The sequence below is a fragment of the Oncorhynchus keta genome, unplaced genomic scaffold (assembly GCF_023373465.1).
Source record: "Oncorhynchus keta strain PuntledgeMale-10-30-2019 unplaced genomic scaffold, Oket_V2 Un_contig_25481_pilon_pilon, whole genome shotgun sequence".
Classification (NCBI taxonomy): domain Eukaryota; kingdom Metazoa; phylum Chordata; class Actinopteri; order Salmoniformes; family Salmonidae; genus Oncorhynchus; species Oncorhynchus keta.
In genome coordinates, this window is record NW_026284470.1 from 524 (window position 1) to 7,542 (window position 7,019).

The 7,019-nt window shown below is 41.9% G+C and overlaps 1 long non-coding RNA gene across 1 annotated transcript; it reads right to left on the minus strand.

The window, feature by feature from the left end:
- Nucleotides 1-816: 816 nt before the first annotated feature.
- On the minus strand, nt 817-6,357 carry LOC127922374 (uncharacterized). The gene is made up of 3 exons (XR_008111110.1): nt 6,197-6,357; nt 5,121-5,398; nt 817-959 (listed from the first exon to the last, which is right to left on the minus strand). It is a non-coding gene; the product is annotated as an uncharacterized LOC127922374 (long non-coding RNA).
- Between the last annotated feature and the right edge of the window lie 662 nt (nt 6,358-7,019).

The following is a 7,019-nucleotide window of genomic DNA, read 5'->3' on the forward strand; positions in this document are numbered from 1 at the left end:
GTTGACTCCTGTTACTTTGTCTTGTTGACTCCTGCTACTTTGTCTTGTTGACTCTGCTACTTTGTCTTGTTGACTCCTGTTACTTTGTCTTGTTGACTCCTGCTACTTTGTGTTGTTGACTCCTGCTACTTTGTCTTGTTGACTCCTGCTACTTGTCTTGTTGACTCCTGTTACTTTGTCTTGTTGACTCCTGTTACTTTGTCTTGTTGACTCCTGCTACTTTGTCTTGTTGACTCTGCTACTTTGTCTTGTTGACTCCTGCTACTTTGTCTTGTTGACTCCTGTTACTTTGTCTGTTGACTCCTGCTACTTTGTCTTGTTGACTCCTGTTACTTTGTCTTGTTGACTTCTGCCACTTTGTCTTGTTGACTCTGTTACTGACTCCTACTTTTGTCTTGTTGACTCCTTCTACTTTGTCTTGTTGACTCCCTGCTACTTTGTCTTGTTGACTCTTTGTCTGCTACTTTGTCTTGTTGACTCCTGCTACTTTGTTGTTGTTGACTCTGTTACTTTGTCTTGTTGACTCCTGCTACTTTGTCTTGTTGACTCCTGCTACTTTGTCTTGTTGGACTCCTGCTACTTTGTCTTGTTGACTCCTGTTACTTTGTCTTGTTGATCTCTGCCTTTGTCTTGTTGACTCTGCTACTTTGTCTTGTTGACTCCTGCTACTTTGTCTTGTTGACTCCTGCTACTTTGTCTTGTTGGCTCCTGTTTGTCTTGTTGACTCCTGTTACTTTGTCTTGTTGACTCCTGCTACTTTGTCTTGTTGACTCCTGCTACTTTGTCTTGTTGACTCCTGTTACTTTGTTGTTGTTGACTCCTGCTACTTTGTGTTTGTTGACTCCTGCTACTTTGTTGTTGTTGACTCCTGCTACTTTGTCTTGTTGACTCCTGCTACTTTGTCTTGTTGACTCCTGCTACTTTGTTGTTGTTGACTCCTGCTACTTTGTCTTGTTGACCTGCTACTTTGTCTTGTTGACTCCTGCTACTTTGTCTTGTTGACTCCTGCTACTTTGTCTTGTTGACTCCTGCTACTTTGTCTTGTTGACTCCTGCTACTTTGTCTTGTTGACTCCTGCTACTTTGTCTTGTTGACTCCCTGCTACTTGTCTTGTTGACTCCTGCTACTTTGTCTTGTTGACTCCTGCTACTTTGTCTTGTTGACTCCTGCTACTTTGTCTTGTTGACTCCTGTTACTTTGTCTTGTTGACTCCTGTTACTTTGTCTTGTTGACTCCTGTTACTTTTGTCTTGTTGACTCCTGTTACTTTGTCTTGTTGTCTCTGTTACTTTGTCTTGTTGACTCCTGCTACTTTGTCTTGTTGACTCCTGCTACTTGTCTTGTTGACTCCTGCTACTTTGTCTTGTTGACTCCTGTTACTTTGTCTTGTTGACTCCTGCTACTTTGTCTTGTTGACTCCTGTTACTTTGTCTTGTTGACTCCTGCTACTTTGTCTTGTTGACTCCTGCTACTTTGTCTTGTTGACTCCTGCTACTTTGTCTTGTTGACTCCTGCTACTTTGTCTTGTTGACTCCTGCTACTTTGTCTTGTTGACTCCTGCTACTTTGTCTTGTTGACTCCTGCTACTTTGTCTTGTTGACTCCTGCTACTTTGTCTTGTTGACTCCTGCTACTTTGTCTTGTTGACTCCTGTTACTTTGTCTTGTTGATCCTGCTACTTTGTCTTGTTGACTCCTGCTACTTTGTCTTGTTGACTCCTGCTACTTTGTCTTGTTGACTCCTGCTACTTTTGTCTTGTTGACTCCTGCTACTTTGTCTTGTTGACTCCTGTTACTTTGTCTTGTTGACTCCTGCTACTTTGTCTTGTTGACTCCTGTTACTTTGTCTTGTTGACTCCTGCTACTTTGTCTTGTTGACTCCTGCTACTTTGTCTTGTTGACTCCCTGCTACTTTGTCTTGTTGACTCCTGCTACTTTGTCTTGTTGACTCCTGTTACTTTGTCTTGTTGACTCCTGCTACTTTTGTCTTGTTGACTCCTGTTACTTTGTCTTGTTGACTCCTGCTACTTTGTCTTGTTGACTCCTGCTACTTTGTCTTGTTGACTCTGCTACTTTGTCTTGTTGACTCCTGCTACTTTGTCTTGTTGACTCCTGTTACTTTGTCTTGTTGACTCCTGCTACTTTGTCTTGGTTGACTCCTGCTACTTTGTCTTGTTGACTGCTACTGCTTTGTCTTGTTGACTCCTGCTACTTTGTCTTGTTGACTCCTGTTACTTTGTCTTGTTGACTCCTGCTACTTTGTCTTGTTGACTCCTGCTACTTTGTGTTGTTGATATCTGCTACTTTGTCTTGTTGACTCCTGCTACTTTGTCTTGTTGACTCCTGCTACTTTGTCTTGTTGACTCCTGCTACTTTGTCTGTTGACTCCTGCTACTTTTGTCTTGTTGACTCCTGTTACTTTGTCTTGTTGACTCTTGTTACTTTGTCTTGTTGACTCCTGCTACTTTGTTGTTGTTGACTCCTGCTACTTTGTCTTGTTGACTCCTGTTACTTTGTCTTGTTGTTCCTGCTACTTTGTCTTGTTGACTCCTGCTACTTTGTCTTGTTGACTCCTGCTACTTTGTCTTGTTGACTCTGCTACTTTGTCTTGTCCTGCTACTTTGTCTTGTTGACTCCTGCTACTTTGTTGTTGTTGACTCCTGCTACTTTGTCTTGTTGACTCCTGTTACTTTGTTGTTGTTGACTCCTGCCACTTTGTCTTGTTGACTCCTGCTACTTTGTCTTGTTGACTCCTGCTACTTTGTCTTGTTGACTCCTGCTACTTTGTGTTGTTGACTCCTGTTACTTGTCTTGTTGACTCCTGCTACTTTGTTGTTGTTGACTCCTGCTACTTTGTGTTTGTTGACTCCTGCTACTTTGTCTTGTTGATCCTGCTACTTTGTCTTGTTGACTCCTGCTACTTTTGTCTTGTTGACTCCTCTACTTTGTTGTTGTTGACTCCTGCTACTTTGTCTTGTTGACTCCTGCTACTTTGTCTTGTTGACTCCTGCTACTTTGTCTTGTTGACTCCTGCTACTTTGTCTTGTTGACTCCTGCTACTTTGTCTTGTTGACTCCTGTTGCTTTGTCTTGTTGACTCCTGCTACTTTGTCTTGTTGACTCCTGCTACTTTGTCTTGTTGACTCCTGTTACTTTGTCTTGACTCCTGCTACTTTGTCTTGTTGACTGCTACTTTGTTGTTTGTCTTGTTGACTCCTGCTACTTTGTCTTGTTGACTCCTGCTACTTTGTCTTGTTGACTCCTGTTACTTTGTCTTGTTGACTCCTGCTACTTTGTCTTGTTGACTCCCTGTTACTTTGTCTTGTTGACTCCTGCTACTTTGTCTTGTCCTGACTTTGTCTTGTTGACTGCTACTTTGTCTTGTTGACTCCTGCTACTTTGTCTTGTTGACTCCTGTTACTTTGTCTGTTGTTGACTCCTGTTACTGACTTGTACTTGTTGACTCCTGCTACTTTGTCTTGTTGACTCTGCTACTTTGTCTTGTTGACTCCTGCTACTTTGTCTTGTTGACTCCTGCTACTTTGTTTTGTTGCTGTTACTTTGTTGTTGTTGACTCCTGCTACTTTGTTGTTGTTGACTCCTGCTACTTTGTTGTTGTTGACTCCTGCTACTTTGTCTTGTTGACTCCTGCTACTTTGTCTTGTTGACTCTGTTACTTTGTTGTTGTTGCGTTACTTTGTCTTGTTGTTGACTTTGTCTCCATTTGTTGTTGTTGACTCCTGTTACTTTTGTCTTGTTGACTCCTGCTACTTTGTCTTGTTGACTCCTGCTACTGCTTTGCTACTTTGTTGTTGTTGACTCCTGCTACTTTGTCTTGTTGACTCCTGCTACTTTGTCTTGTTGACTCCTGCTACTTTGTCTTGTTGACTCCTGCTACTTTGTCTTGTTGACTCCTGCTACTTTGTCTTGTTGACTCCTGCTACTTTGTCTTGTTGACTCCTGCTACTTTGTCTTGTTGACTCCTGCTACTTTGTCTTGTTGACTCCTGTTACTTTGTCTTGTTGACTCCTGCTACTTTGTCTTGTTGACTCCTGTTACTTTGTTCTTGTTGACTCCTGCTACTTTGTCTTGACTCCTGTTACTTTGTTGTTGTTCCTGCTACTTTGTTGTTGTTGTCTCCTGCTACTTGTCTTGTTGACTCCTGTTACTTTGTCTTGTTGACTCCTGCTACTGTCTTGTTTACGTTACTTGTTGTTGTTGACTCCTGCTACTTTGTTGTTGTCCTGCTACTTTGTCTTGTTGACTCCTGTTACTTTGTCTTGTTGACTCCTGCTACTTGTCTTGATGACTCTGTTACTTTGTCTTGTTGACTCCTGTTACTTTGTCTTGTTGACTCCTGCTACTTTGTCTTGTTGACTCCTGCTACTTTGTTGTTGCTGACTCCTGCTACTTTGTCTTGTTGACTCCTGCTACTTTGTCTTGTTGACTCCTGCTACTTGTCTTGTTGACTCCTGTTACTTTGTCTTGTTGACTCCTGCTACTTTGTCTTGTTGACTCCTGCTACTTTGTCTTGTTGACTCCTGCTACTTTGTCTTGTTGACTCCTGTTACTTTTGTCTTGTTGACTCCTGCTACTTTGTCTTGTTGACTCCTGCTACTTTGTCTTGTTGACTCCTGCTACTTTGTCTTGTTGACTCCTGCTACTTTGTCTTGTTGACTCCTGCTACTTTGTCTTGTTGACTCCTGCTTTGTCTTGTTGATCTCCTGCTACTTTGTCTTGTTTGACTCCTGCTACTTTGTCTTGTTGACTCCTGCTACTTTGTCTTGTTTTGTTGTCTTGTTGACTCCTGCTACTTTGTCTTGTTGACTCCTGCTACTTTGTCTTGTTGATTCTACATTGTCTTGTTGACTCCTGTTACTTTGTTGTTGTTGACTCCTGCTACTTTGTCTTGTTGACTCCTGTTACTTTGTTGTTGTTGACTCCTGCTACTTTGTCTTGTTGACTCCTGCTACTTTGTCTTGTTGACTCCTGCTACTTTGTCTTGTTGACTCCTGCTACTTTGTCTTGTTGACTCCTGTTTTGTCTTGTTGACTCCTGCTACTTTGTTGTTGTTGACTCCTGCTACTTTGTCTTGTTGGACTCCTGCTACTTTGTGTTGTTGACTCCTGCTACTTTGTCTTGTTGACTCCTGCTACTTTGTCTTGTTGACTCCTGCTACTTTGTCTTGTTGACTCCTGCTACTTTGTCTTGTTGACTCCTGCTACTTTGTCTTGTTGACTCCTGCTACTTTGTGTTGTTGACTCCTGCTACTTTGTCTTGTTGACTCCTGCTACTTTGTTGTTGATGACTCCTGCTACTTTGTCTTGTTGACTCCTGCTACTTTGTTGTTGTTGACTCCTGCTACTTTGTCTTGTTGACTCCTGCTACTTTGTTGTTGTTGACTCCTGTTACTTTGTCTTGTTGACTCCTCTTTCTTTGTCTTGCTGACTCCTGCTACTTTGTCTTGTTGACTCCTGCTACTTTGTCTTGTTGACTTTGCTACTTTGTCTTTGTTGACTCCTGCTACTTTGTCTTGTTGACTCCTGCTACTTTGTCTTGTTGACTCCTGTTACTTTGTCTTGTTGACTCTGTTACTTTGTCTTGTTGACTCCTGTTACTTTGTCTTGTTGACTCCTGCTACTTTGTTGTTGTCCTGCTACTTTGTGTTGTTGACTCCTGCTACTTTGTCTGTTGATTCTTGCTACTTTGTCTTGTTGACTCCTGTTACTGTTGTCTTGTTGACTCCTGCTACTTTGTCTTGTTGACTCCTGTTACTTTGTCTTGTTGACTCCTGCTACTTTGTCTTGTTGATCCTGTTACTTTGTCTTGTTGACTCCTGCTACTTTGTCTTGTTGACTCCTGCTACTTTGTCTTGTTGACTTCTTGTCTTGTTGACTCCTGCTACTTTGTTGTTGTTGACTCCTGCTACTTTGTTGTTGTTGACTCCTGCTACTTTGTCTTGTTGACTCCTGCTACTTTGTCTTGTTGACTTTTCGCTACTTTGTCTTGTTGACTCCTGCTACTTTGTCTTGTTGACTCCTGCTACTTTGTTCTTGTTGACTCCTGCTACTTTGTTGTTGTTGACTCCTGCTACTTTGTTGTTGTTGACTCCTGCTACTTTGTCTTGTTGACTCCTGCTACTTTGTGTTGTTGACCCTGCTACTTTGTCTTGTTGACTCCTGCTACTTTGTCTTGTTGACCTCCTGCTACTTTGTCTTGTTGACTCCTGCTACTTTGTTGTTGTTGACTCCTGCTACTTTGTCTTGTTGACTCCTGCTACTTTGTCTTGTTGACTCCTGCTACTTTGTCTTGTTGACTCCTGTTACTTTGTTGTTGTTGACTCCTGCTACTTTGTCTTGTTGACTCCTGTTACTTTTGTTCTTGTTGACTCCTGCTACTTTGTCTTGTTGTCTCCTGCTACTTTGTCTTGTTGACTCCTGTTACTTTGTCTTGTTGACTCCTGTTACTTTGTCTTGTTGACTCCTGTTACTTTGTTGTTGTTGACTCCCTGCTGCTACTTTGTTGTTGTTGTCTCCTGCTACTTTGTCTTGTTGACTTCTGCTACTTTGTCTTGTTGACTCCTGTTACTTTGTCTTGTTGACTCCTGCTACTTTGTCTTGTTGACTCCTGCTACTTTGTCTTGTTGACTCCTGCTACTTTGTCTTATTGACTCCTGTTACTTTGTCTTGTTGACTCCTGCTACTTTGTCTTGTTGACTCCTGCTACTTTGTCTTGTTGACTCCTGTTACTTGTCTTGTTGACTCCTGCTACTTTGTTTTGTTGACTCCTGCTACTTTGTCTTGTTGACTCCTGTCTTGTTGACTTCTGTTACTTTGTCTTGTTGACTCTACTTTGTTGTTGTTGCTGCCACTTTGTTGTTGTTGACTCCTGCTACTTTGTCTGTTGACTCCTGCTACTTTGTCTTGTTGACTCCTGCTACTTTGTCTTGTTGACTCCTGCTACTTTGTCTTGTTGACTCCTGCTACTTTGTCTTTGTTACTTTGTCTTTGACTCCTGCTACTT